This window comes from Pinus tabuliformis, chromosome 6 (genome assembly GCF_031772625.1).
Source record: "Pinus tabuliformis cultivar Carrire ecotype Pingquan chromosome 6, CPIR1, whole genome shotgun sequence".
Classification (NCBI taxonomy): Eukaryota; Viridiplantae; Streptophyta; class Pinopsida; order Pinales; family Pinaceae; genus Pinus; species Pinus tabuliformis.
Window position 1 is genome coordinate 2,017,424,232 of NC_142292.1, and position 13,958 is coordinate 2,017,438,189.

A 13,958-nucleotide genomic window follows, 5' to 3' on the forward strand; every position below is an offset into this window, starting at 1 on the left:
ATTTAAATTTTATTAAAGTATTAACGTCGAAGTCTATTATATGAATAAATTTTGAAATATATAAATTTATATAAAAGTTTAGCTAAAAAATATAAATATCTAACACTTTAGAAAAATATATTATATGCAATATATACTATAATTTTACATTAAAATACTATCTATATATATATATATATTATTTCCTCTATTTGTATGGAATTAAATGTTAAATATTAGATAGACAAATGATTTATATATGAAAAGAATAAATAGTAATAGGTCTCAAGATTGGAGAGAATTAAAAAATAATAAATGAAAAACTTTAATAAATAAATAAAAGCATAAAATATGAATAAATAAATGAGAATGGAACAAGACAAATTGAAAGGGAATAAACTGTTTCGACATCTGATACAAATAATATACATATATACAACAAGGGCTTGCGGTCTTCAGCATCAGATTTGCAATTTGTCCAGTGAGAAATAAACAAGAACAAACACATAACATACTTGTCGAAGTAGCCCATTTGGCTCAACCCCTTCTGCTCTTATTGTCCTTGACATCTGGCAGGTCCTTTTCCTCCTTCGATCAATGTTGAAAAGGATTTTACTTCTCGAAAACCCATGCATCCTTCAACTCCACAAATTTACCTTCATACAATGACAATGCTCGACCAAGGTCACTGAACATCGACCTATATTAGTCTGCCCTCTAACAGTGGTTTACCACATCAAAAGCATTGTTCAAAGGGTCTTCAACAAACTGCCTACATACATTAACTTAGTTGCTACTAGGTCACTAATCTTAGGCTCCACGGATCTGCCTTCTAACAATGGATTGCTTCTATAGATCTCAATATACATAGGCACCAATATACCAACACTCTCACAGTTCCTTTACTCCATCAAAGTGGTTGTTCATAGGCTACACAATAGGATCTGCTTACAATGATTTGTCACCTATAATATCACCGTACATTAGGCCCTCAAACTGTTGCCCAATCACACCTCTTGTTGGACAAACCTTCACATATAACCTACAACATTCATTTACACAAAAACCATTTCACATACCTTCCCAACTAACCTTTGCTCTGATCTGAGAAGTCTTGGCCCTGTGCACACAAACTCCAGAAGCTTCTTAGGCCTCTTTAAGGCTCCTACGGTCACCTCATAGTCTGCCCTAATTAGCGGCCACTTCAGACTTCTATACTTAGTGTATACCTCACATTACAACCCTTAATCTCTTGCGCAATTGCTTGAGGGAACTCAACCCTCACTCCTGCACTTCCACAAGCCTCATGACCTCACTATGCAACAAATATAAGGGTTTCAACCCTCCTAAATGCAACATAAAACACTTCAGCCTATACACTTAGATATACAACAAACTTTTGCACATCACCACACGCAAATTACTTAGGCTTGTTATCAAACTAGAATGATTGTCATTGATAGAATCTTCAAGCACACACCTCAACTACCCTTCTCCTTGGATCTTAGCCCTACGCAACCCTCATTGGCCTTTTCAACAAGCCTAATCCTCCTCGACCTCCTTTTAGACCACCTGTGATGTAGGAGCATGTGACTCAGAGGGAAAAAGTCTTCAAACATATTCCAAAAATCCAAAAAAAAATCTACAGGCAAGGGAGTGGGGCCCTTTAGCCAGATATTTCCATGTTTTCCTAGGTTAAGATAGAGTAGGATTGAGAATAAAACATGCTAATTATATTGCTGTTAGATAAACTATACTAAAGCTTTACGCATTAAATCATTCTATGAAAAGCATGCTTTTTGTGGAGCGATAAAAAGGGTCTTTTTCACCTCTAATTACCTCACATTAATTGTCAACCCAGGGACGACTTTTTATTTCAAGAGTGTACTCAGTCTGAGGCGGCTATTTACTCAAGAGTAATGTTTAGTAGTACAGCGTTCAGAGAACACAAGAGTAGACGGGTGCTAAACTATGACTAAATTACTTCAAAAGGATAAAATCACACAAGACAGCTTATCAGTCAAGGGTGCGGAAATGATAACCCATCCCTCTAGAAACTGATGGAAAGGAAATTAGAGCATGGACCATAGGTCTGGGAGCTAGGCAGCGACTGCTGAGGCTCACTACAGCCTTAGACCTTCTCTCACACCAAAGCAGCAATTGCAAGTAAATGGAATGGCAGCAAGTAAAATGAAATAGCAAAAGGAAATAGAACAACAGTAAATGAAACAGCAATTAAAAGAACTAAATCTCGCGAGTTAGAACTGAACTCTCATTCCGCAATCAAATAACAATCGGCAAAAGCAATTCCAATGATCTTTACTTTACGAGAAGATATTTACAAATGAATTATGGAACAACAGTTCATTATAAAACAGGAACGTCAATCATATATACATTCAACACACTAAGATAGTAATCTGAGATGATAACTATGTTTCCAAATACAACATTACTTCCGGATTCCAATAATCATAACTTCAAATAAATCTCATGATGGTAATGTTCAATACAAAAGCTCTGTAACAGAAATACCCGATTCAGACTGATACCATGCAATCAATTCTGGAAAAGATTTAATAATATAATGCAGAATCGCCACAAAGATTTCGGAAAGAAACATTAATGAATTAATGATAACATAGCATTCGTGCATCAGATTACTGAACAGAGTAAAAGAAATCAATCCACACATGAAGCATAAAGATATCATACAGCAGCAGCGTACTCCACCAGAGGCTGGGCCCTTAGCCGCCAGCGGACGCTGCTGGGTTACTTCAGAAGGAAAAGAGTGAACAGCAACGCCCAAATTATGTATTAATCATTAAATAGTGAAATCATTACAATAGTTGAAGCTTTGAGACTTACAACATAAAACAATCCTTCCTTCCTCCTATCCTATCATGAATCCTTGCTTCTGAATCTCTAATTCAAATCATCAATTCGCCATCATTCGAATCCCCAAAGTCATCCTGAAGTCTCCCTGAAGTCATCCTGAAGTCCCTCTCTCTGATCTTTGTTTTCATTTAAATAGAGAAAGATCAGAGAGCAGTTATAACATAGATAATTACAACATGATTTCTTTTACAAATTTGGGTTGATTCTAACCAGATGATCAACAAGAAAATATATTTCCTTTCATCTCTCAACAAAAGCAAGACGAATTTGGGTTTGCAGCTAAGATTTGGAGGACGGCCGCAACTGCAAATCTGAGAAAATCGTGCTCAAAGAACCCTATGTTTCTCCCTGTACAAGCCGAATTTGGGCAAACCATTCTTTGTCAAAGTTAATTGGGCCCGTTCTGGACAAAACCCATGTTCCGGATTTCTCAAATGCGTCTTCATTTGCTCAGAATCTCAACCGCAAAACTGTCACTCCTTAAACCAGCGAATTTCTGAGTTGGCAGATTTAAAAATCAAATCTTCAATCTGGAAGTTACCTTGGAGGCTAAGAATGGTGAATAATGTTATAACCAACTTATTAGAACTATCATTGATAAAATAATGCATAATAATCAATTTATTAGAAATAAAGGAGAATAAATAATATTCATCCATGAGAGCATAAATCATTTATAAAATGGATTTAAATAATAAATTATAATAGATGATATAATATAGAAGAGTAAAAATGGATGAAATAAGTGTTACAAAGTGGTCGTATTCATGGCCCAACACTTTTGTAACAGATAAGGTCTGAGAAGGCCTATCCATTATTTATAAATAAAGAGGCAACGAGACTCACATCAGAGGAGGAGCGGGCCAGAAGCATTATTCCTTGAAACTTTTCTCTCTGTCTGTCTGAATTAATGGCCTTCTGTTAATTGAAAATTTGTATGCATGTATCAAATAACTTGTTTACTGTGTATCGAAAGTTGATGAATTTGCTTTATTTTTCCCGCATGATGCTTGATTGAAGCCTTTATGGTCATTTCCTTTTCATTGCGGCGTACGCAGGCTCCCTAAGTCATTTTACAAAGCCCTGTGGATAATTCTGTTTACACAGAGGACTCGTGATATTTCCTTAAGCAGAACATTGTTCTGGACGTGAAACCTTATTAGATTGGTTCATGCCCATATCGGGTCCGGACCAATTATCGCATCGGAGAAGTGTAAGTAGGGTGGGAGCCTTTAGAACTGCTAAGTGCGAGCTCCGACATCCCGGAGCCGAAACATTATAAAGAAGAACATAAAGAGGCGTCGGGTCTGTGAGGGTGATCGCATCGTAAAGGAATCGCCGATAGCGATTGCCGACCATCGCATCGGAAGAAAGGAAAGAGTGACCAAGCATTGGCGCTTTAGAAATTGCCGATATCGATTGCCAATTATCACGTCGGAAAAGGGAAGGGGAAAGGCATTAGCCGCCGATAGTGTATTGTATAAATTCCTCCCTAAAACCGCCGATAGTGTTTTGGGGTAATTCTTTTAGAATTACTGCTCCGATAGGAGCAGAGTCCCCTGTTTGTCAATTAACAAGGTTTGTGGGGGTCGGAGGAAAATCAATGAAGCTGTCAGTTTAATGACTGATACGCTAATAGAAGGAGAGGGAGAAGTTGAGCCTGATATCGAGGAAATTGCTGCCAAATTTGGAAGGTTATCCCTATCGCCTGCACCCAGGCCATCAACCTGTGACCTTACAAACTTGGCAAACCATAACAACCCCTAATTGATTTTCCATGTAAATAAAATAAGACCAAGGTCATGAGACATATTCCAAGTTGAATGGTTAACAAACATTATTGTGGGCATCACTTGTGGTTTAATAATGGCTATGGAAATTGGCAAAGGCAAAGACACAATACGTGGCATTTAATTATGCAAATAAAAGAAAATAGGAGAAAAGGAAGGTGAAGAGACACAAATTTGCATGCAAGGGAAATTAGAGGAAAAATGAAGGAAAATGAAGAAAAATGAGACATCAATAATAAAAAGGCATCAGAGGATTGGTTCATAGCTTTTGGTATAACTTTTGGTCATTACAACTTTTGACTTGCCTTTTGTGAGTTCTAGTCTTTTGACAGCTTTGAGTTTAGATCTTATTCATTCTCTCACACTCTTGCACACCTAGAGCATTTTGGAGCATCCTTAGAGCATTCTAGCATTCACTTGGACTGGAGAAAGAAAACAAAGGAAAGCAAAGAAGCACAAGGAGACAGTTGGATCAACGTCTACAACAGGCTTACTTTGCAGGTAATAGGTTGCATGTGTGATCTCCTTGCCAGTTTTTGGATGCATGGTATATGCATGTGGTTCATGGTTATGTGTTGTCTTTAGCATGGAGATTTGTTTGGATTGACAATGGTTTCAACCTTGCCTTGCCATTTCCTATATAACCATGATGTAGTGGGTTCCCCATTTGGTTTTCTGATTAGTTCTCATGTTTCCTATGGATGTGGGTTGGGACAAATTCTTTGGAGCCCTGAAACAACTAAGGTTCCCTAGAGGTTGTGGGTTGAGTTGGGGATCTCTGGAGCCCTATAATAGCTTGGGTTCCTTGGAGGTTATCGGTTGATTTATTAGTTCCTGGAGCCTTGGACAGCTTGGGTAGAGACTAATCTAGTTGATGTTAGTGATTTCTAGACCATATAGGTGAGATTACGGTGCTTGAGGGTTGAGGTGGTTCGGCCCATGGAAGCCCTGGTTGGTTTTATTTTGGTTTAACCCTTAGGATCCCACATTCATGCTTGGAATATGGCGTGGGGGTGATTGGATAAAAGAGAGATTTGGTTAAGCCCAATCTACGGTCGAGTGGTATATGGAAGTCCCTAACTTGGTTGTCATTTTCGTATGTTAATATGAGCTATTTTCCTATTGTGATCTATGAGCACTTGTACTGACTATTATGGTGATCTTATGGGTAATTTGTTATAGTTTCTATTTGGTTATATGTTGGATATATGCACAATTTTATGATGTCCTCTAGTTATGGATCTTGTTCATGATTAGTTATTGGATGGTTGATGAATGCATGGGCTAACAAGTGTTATTGCAGCTAGCTTGAGAGGGCATAGAGCCTTCTTGGTGATTTTCAAACGAAGTTTATAAGTTTATGATCAAATATGCATTCATGACATGTAGCTTATATGTTTACTATATATTTGATGAAATTTCTATCTTGTATTAAGCATGTCTAGGTCAAAATCTTGCTCAAGTTTTGATTGTTTAGTGTTGTTATCATCATTGTTATGATCCTGGAAAGTTACAAGTAGTTATGGGCAATGGTCTAGAGGTTAGCCTGAAAAAGTGGAATAGATCTCATGAACTACATGAACATAATAGAGGAAATTGGGTCAAAACCGCATGCATATAGGCCTATGGGTGCGGTTATAGCCTCCCAATCGCATGCATGAAGTGTTATAGGTGCGGTTGGGGAGTAAACCTAGTGAAAAAGAGTTCCAACTCAGGGATTGATCACTTGGGGTGGTTTGTAGGCTCTTGAGTGATCTGTAGTCTTTGAGGGATGTTAGATTACTTTTGGTTTGTAGGCCCCACTTCCATAACTAGAACTTGGAGGTCGGGTCATATCATAGTGACACTTAACTCATGTTTACCTTGGAGAGCTTGTAAAAGTGGGTAAATGTGGGAGGGGTGGTTACACTAGCAATCCTCCCACTAGGTCTGTTCCCCTTCATAACTTGGCTTAAGGCCCTTCTAACCTCTATTGTGGGTCTCGAGGGAGCTCGACCCTCTTATCTACAACACAAAAGACCTTATGACCCTCCTTTACCACAGATCTAGGCCTTTAGCCCTATCCCATAGAACAAAACATATTCAACCTTCTTCTATGCCTATCTCCACAGGTTTCTTGGCTACTTAAGAGATACATAACCTTTCCTCCAAGTTGAGCAGACTCGACCTCCTTTGCATAACCAGAACAAACCACACTTGCTCGTGTTCTTACTACGGCTTTCTAAGGTTCATGAGTTCTTGGCTAGATCTCTTCTTGAGAATGAGATGTCATCTTGCATGTATCGACCTCTTCTCATGCCTCTCATACTTTTCTTTTGGTCACTTAGGAACCTTGTAGATGTAGGGTTTTCACTTCTTGGCCTTAAGAATTAATTATTATTTCTTTCTTGGTCCTAAACCCCTTAGTTGGGTCCAAAACCCATTTTGGGTAAATCGCCCAATGATCATCTTATTGTGAGTTGTCCTCTTCTCAGAAATACCTTCCGAACTACCCAAAATTTAATACTATTCCCCTCCATTTACCTTTTGTTTATAGCTTAATATTATAATATACTATAATATTTTATTATAATTTGTCTTAATATTATTCCTAAATTTACTTTAGGAATATTATAACAATAATAATTATTTGGCTTAGGAACCATGTCTTGGTTTTGCCACATCACCTTTCCCTTTTTGTGGAGTCTTGACTGTTGGGTTGTGATATATTCCTTCCACGACTAACCTATGTAGTGAATTGAGGGGTTAGAGGGGGGCTGGAGCCCCCCCCTTCGTTGCACCGATTGTGCAGCAGGGGGGTCACAGGGGGAGTGGCAGTCCCCCCTGTCCAGGGGGTTTGAGGGGGGCGGGTAGCCCCCCTCCACGAGGTCCAGGGCAGCGCTGTTGGTACCATTCCATGACCTCCTTTTTCCTCTTGAAACACATCGTTTGCCTACCTTTTTCCTTCATACATCTCTTAGACCCCTTGAAATTGATCAGTTAACAGTATTATAGTTGTTAGATGCATTAAAATTAATTTATGAGTTTTATGTTAAAGAATTAGGGATTTTTTATAAAAAGATTACAGGAAGTTACAACATCCTGTAATTGGTTTATTGTTTGACATATGGCATGACAGCTAAGCTAAAGCAAAGGGTAGGGATGAAAAATAGAATGTACAAGCATGGACGAACACCTATCCTACAGCAGAATTAACACTCTTGAATGCGCGGTCAATGATGGTCAAAGCACATCATGTTGGCGACAAAAGCAGCAACAGCATAGGGTTCTAAACCGATTTAGTTTTGTTCCTTTTTGAAATCGGTTCAGAATGGAAACAACTTAAAAACTATTCCATAACAAAAGCGGCAACAGCCGCATAATGAATGTACATTCGTTCCGAAATGTAAACAGTGTTAGTTTTTTTTAAGACATATGTAAACAAAGTTATGTGTTGTTGGTTAGTTGTTATCTGTGTATCGTTTTGAAAAATAGAGCTTTTGAACTTAATACCAGAACTCAGTTGCAGTCACGATTTTGTTATTGCGTTGATTTTATAGTTTCTTGAGCGTAGTCTAGTATACCTTTGAAACGCGGACGGGCCCTGCGTGAAACAGGTATACTGCCATTTTATTTTATTAGCAACTTTTGTATGCACAGTGATTAGAGTTTGGTTTATGCTTTCGTTGATTTAATTAGCAATTCGCATGAGTGAAGTTTATGATGGTGGCTTGAAGGATTCATCGCTGAGATCGTTGAACTGTATCCTGTAAGGGATCTGATCTTTCGTTATTTTTAAAAGCATCTTCATGAACCCTGTTTCTCATGTATTTGAATTTTAAGTATGCTTATGATTTTAGTATGTTTCAATCTTTCATGAATGTTAAACATTGAATGCTGAGTGTTCACTGAACAGAGGTTTCATGCACAGCATCCTCGTAAGGGGATTGAAATCTTGGTTTAAGTAATACACAGTGTTTTAAGAATAGGTAGACCAATTGAGTGACCTGAGTGTCCAGGTGATAGGGAGCATACCTCAACCTTCCGTAAAGAAGTTCTGTAACCTACCATCATGAACACTTAGTTAGGAATCCTTTATGTCTATAGATTGTAGACGCATGCCTCGAAGTTTACTTATCCTGGTCGATAATAAATATAGACTAATCTAGCACCCTAGATAGGACATTACAAACGCCCTGGGAAATTTTTTTTGGACCCTATATTAGGTTGGGCGAACCTACCTATGGTTTTTGGTCCATGGTATTGGATGCTTCAGCATGTATAAATATGTATTGTAACATTGAAAGGAACATAATGAAAAAATCAAGCTGGTAGTCCCGGTTTTGGGATCTAGTGGGAAAATATCTGTGTATATGTGTTTTATGTGTTATGCTTTCGCATTGTTTATTTTTCTGTGTTTTAGAATTCATATGTAGGTAATTTTTGTACGGGGTTAAAACCTACATTTGGTATCGGAGTTGTTTTTGCTTCAAGGGGACGCCTTTGTTGCTGAGGGGTTTTGCTCGGGCCTGTGGTAGACCCTGTTCAATGGGAGATCTGCAAGATCGATTCTGGTGGTGAAAGAAGATGGTGAGTAGTGGAAAGATAGAGATCGATAAATTTAATGGTCAGAGTTTTGAGTTGTGGAAACTCAATATGGAGGATCTGTTGGTGGATAAAGATCAGTGGATCGCGGTAGATCCGGGTACTAAACCAACAGGAGTGTCCGATGAAGAATGGAAGAAGTTGGATCGGAAGGCAAAGAGCATAATATGATTGTGCGTCTCAGATTCAGTATTGTTGAATGTATTAGGGGAAGCTACGACGAAGGCTTTGTGGGACAAGTTAGGGACTTTGTACCAATCTAAGTCTCTGGTGAATAAACTGTTCCTACGGAAAAAGCTGTATAACTTGAGGATGAAAGATGGAGACTCGGTGACAGAGAATTTGAACGCATTTAATACTGTGGTAAGTCGGTTAGCATCTGTTGATATTAAAATTTCAGATGAAGATAAGTGCATCAGTTTGTTGTGTTCTCTACCAGATTCGTGGGATAGTCTGGTTATTGCAATAGGTAGCAATGCAACTGCCTTGCAGTTTGATGAAATAGTCTCATCCTTGCTGACGGAGGAGATGAAATGGAAAAATATGGAGAACCAGAATGGTGATGCCTTGTCTATACAAGGACGGTCCCAGAATAGAAACAAAAATAAGTCATCGAGTGGGAGATCTGAATCTAGAAGGAGATCTAAATCTCCAGGAAAACCTGTAAAGGTGGTGTGCTAGAAAATGCGGAAAGGAAGGGCACTACAAAAGGGACTGTAAATCTAAAGCTCTTGACAAAGGAAAGGGATCTGATGATGCTCCTTCTGCAGAGGCGAAAACCACCTTAGATGAAGGTGGGGATGTGTACTTGGCTTCTTCAAGTACACATGTAGATCATGAGGCATGGTTGATTGACTTAGGTGCATCCTTTCACTTCACTCCGCATAGAGAGTGGTTCTGCGAGTATGATAAATACGATGGTGGTGATGTCTTCTTAGGGTATGATAGGAAGTCTAGAATTATTGGCCGCAAAAAAGTAAAGTTGAAATTGCAAGGTGGAAAGGTTAGAACACTTCCGGGTGTTCTGCATATTCCTGCATTAGCCAGAAATCTAATTTATGTAAGCAAGTTGGATGATGCAAGTGTAAAAACAGTGTTCGAGAAGGATACCTGCAAGATGGTTCGAGGAGCACTGGCATTGATGCGAGGAGTTCGGATTGGAACTCTGTACAAGCTGCAAGGTAGCACTGTTGTTGATGGGTGTAACAGTTCTGTGGTTCCTGAAAGTGGAGCAGAAAATCTAGTGGTCTCTGGAGAGAAGATCATGTTGTGGAATCACAGGCTTGGACATATTGGAGAGAAGGGCCTTCAAATACTTCATGGTAAAGGTATGGTAGAAGGTATGAGTAATAGCTCTCTGGATTTTGATTTCTATGAAAATTGTGTATATGGGAAACGGAATCGGGTGAGTTTCCCCTCTGGTGGTACGAGGGCGGAACAGATATTAGAGCTTGTGCATAGTGATGTGTTTGGACCTGTGAAGGTTCCATCACTGGGTAAGTTTGTGTATTATGTATCATTTATAGATGACTTCTCGAGGAATACATGGATATATTTCCTTAAGAAGAAATCTGAAGTCTTTGACAGGTTTAAAGAATTTAAGGCTCTGGTAAACCAGGCAGAGAATAAGATAAAGGTGCTAAGGACAAATAACGGTGGAGAGTTTTGCAGTAAGGAATTTTAAGAATTCTGTAAGAAGTGTGGTATAGCACGGCAGAAGACTACTCCATATACACCTCAGTAAAATGGAGTTGCAGAAAGAATGAACAAGACATTGATGGAAAGGGAAAGAAGCATGCTCAGTGGTGCCGGGGGAACAGATATTAGAGCTTGTGCATAGTAATGTGTTTGGACCTGTGAAGGTTCCATCACTGGGTAAGTCTGTGTATTATGTATCATTTATAGATGACTTCTCGAGGAATACATGGATATATTTCCTTAAGAAGAAATCTGAAGTCTTTGACAGGTTTAAAGAATTTAAGGCTCTGGTAAACCAGACAGAGAATAAGATAAAGGTGCTAAGGACAAATAACGATGGAGAGTTTTGCAGTAAGGAATTTGAAGAATTCTGTAAGAAGTGTGGTATAGCACGGTAGAAGACTACTCCATATACACCTCAGCAAAATGGAGTTGCAGAAAGAATGAACAAGACGTTGATGGAAAGGGAAAGAAGCATGCTCAGTGGTGCCAGGTTAGGACAGGAATTCTAGGCAGAGGCGGTGGAGACAACATGTTACCTGGTCAACAGATCACCTTCATCAGCGTTGGAGGATAAGACTCCACAAGAGGTATGGACTGGTAAGAAACCCTCTCTTTCACATATGAGGGTATTTGGATGCGATGCTTATGTACATGTTCCAAAGGAGAAACGAACCAAGTTAGATAGTAAATATGAAAAGTGCATCTTTATTGGGTATAAGGATGGTTTAAAGGGTTATAAGCTTTGGAATCCAACAACAAGGAAGGTTGTGTACAGTCGAGATGTGGTGTTTAGAGAGGTGAAAGATGTTATTAAACATGAAGTCCAACCAAAGGAACCTGAGAAGATAGAGTTTGAGCTAAAGGAGGAAGAATCAGACTCTACAGCAGAGGAGGAATCAGAAGATGAAGAGCCACAAACTTCGGGTGTAAGAATCAATTCGAGAAAGAAGGCAGCCAGAAAGGTATAGTTCATCTGCTTTTGCTTTATCTATTACTGATGATGATCCCAGAACTGTGAAGGAAGCAGTAGATTCAAAGGATGGAAAACTTTGGAAAGAGGTCGTGGTTGATGAAATGGCATCTTTGCACAAAAATGAGGCTTGGGATCTGGTGGAGTTTCCGGTTGGAAGGAAACCCATTGGCAACAAATGGGTGTTCAAGAAGAAGACAAATGCAGAAGGAAAGGTGGAGAAATACAAAGCTCGGTTGGTAGCAAAAGGTTATTCCCAGGTGCCGGGAATTGATTTTGGTGACATTTTTTTTCCTGTTGCCAAGTTAACTTCTATTAGGTTACTTTTATCTGTTGCTGTTGCTTTTGATTTTGAGGTAGAACAGATGGATGTGAAGACAACATTTCTTGACAGGGATCTAGAAGAGGAGATCTACATGAAGCAACTTGAAGGCTTTGCAGTGAAGGGTAAGAAAGAACTGGTATGCAAGTTAAAGAAGTCTCTGTATGGGTTAAAACAGTCACCAAGGATGTGGTATCAGAAATTTGATGCATTTATACGGGGACTTGGCTTCACCAGAAGCAAAGCATATCACTATGTGTATTTTAAATTAATTTGTGACCGTGTTATTTATTTGGCCTTGTATGTGGATGATATGTTGCTAGTTGGAAATGACAAAGAAATTATCCAGGATTTGAAGACCCAATTGTCCTCCAAATTTGACATGAAAGATCTTGGTGCTGGAAACTACATTTTGGGCATGGAAATTAAAAGAGACCGGGCAAAGAGGAAGCTCTGGTTAAACCAGAGGAAGTATGTCGAGACAATACTGTAGAATTTTAATATGTAGGATAGTAAACCGGTGAAGGTTCCTATTCCTGTAGGTGTAAAGCTATCTGTTGAACAATGTCCCAAGACACAAGAAGAGGAAGAGGATATGTCACGTGTTCCATATGCAAGTGTAGTCGGTAGCCTGATGTATGCAATGATATGTACTAGACCAGACATTGCACATGCAGTGGGAGTATTGAGCAGGTTTATGTCAAAACCAGGGAAGGAGCACTAGACAACAGTGAAGCGGGTTTTCAGGTATTTGCGTGGCACTAGTGATTATGGTTTGTGCTATCAATGAAGACCAGGATTGGACAAAGTTTTGGATATCCGTGGCTTTGTTGATGCAAACTGGGTTGGAGATCTGGATCAAAGAAGATCTACAAGTGGGTATGTGTTTAACCTATTTGGAGGTGCAGTCAGTTGGATGAGTAAGAAACAATCTATAGTGGCACTATCAACTACAGAGGCAGAATACATGGCAGCCACTCATGCAAGCAAGGAAGCAGTTTGGTTGCAGAGATTGTGTTCAAGTATGGGGTTACTACAGGGAGCTATAAGGATAGATTGTGATAGCCAAAGTGCATTTTCTTGGCAAAGGACCCTGCTTATCATTCAAAGACAAAGCACATTGATGTTCAGTATCACTTTATGAGGGATATGATAGAAGACAAAAAGGTGTTGCTGGTAAAGGTGGACACTTTGAAGAATACTACAGATGCATTGACAAAATCTGTGAGCTCTGAGAAGTTCTCCTGGTGTAGAGAAACAATGGGCATTTTAGGGTTGGAAAAATGAGTAAGCTCTCCTGTGGCTCCCTATGGAAAGAAAACAACAAGTGGGAGATTGTTGGGTTGTGTTATATTCTTTCCATGACTAACCTGTGTATTGAATCGGGGGGTTAGAGGGGCGACAGGTAGCCCCCCCTCTATGGGGTCGCCCCGCGAAATTTTTTTTTGGACCCTATATTAGGTTGGTCGAACCTACCTATGGTTTTCAGTCCATGGTTTTGGACGCGATGGTTTTCGGTCCATGGTATTGAATGCTTCAACATGTATAAATATGCATTGTAACATTGAAAGGAACATAATGAAAAATCAAGCTGGTAGTCCCGGTTTTGGGATCCAGGGGGAAAATCTCTGTGTATATGTGTTTTATGTGTTATGCTCTCGCATTGTTTATTTTTCTGTGTTTTAGAATTCGTATGCAGGTAATTTCTGTACGG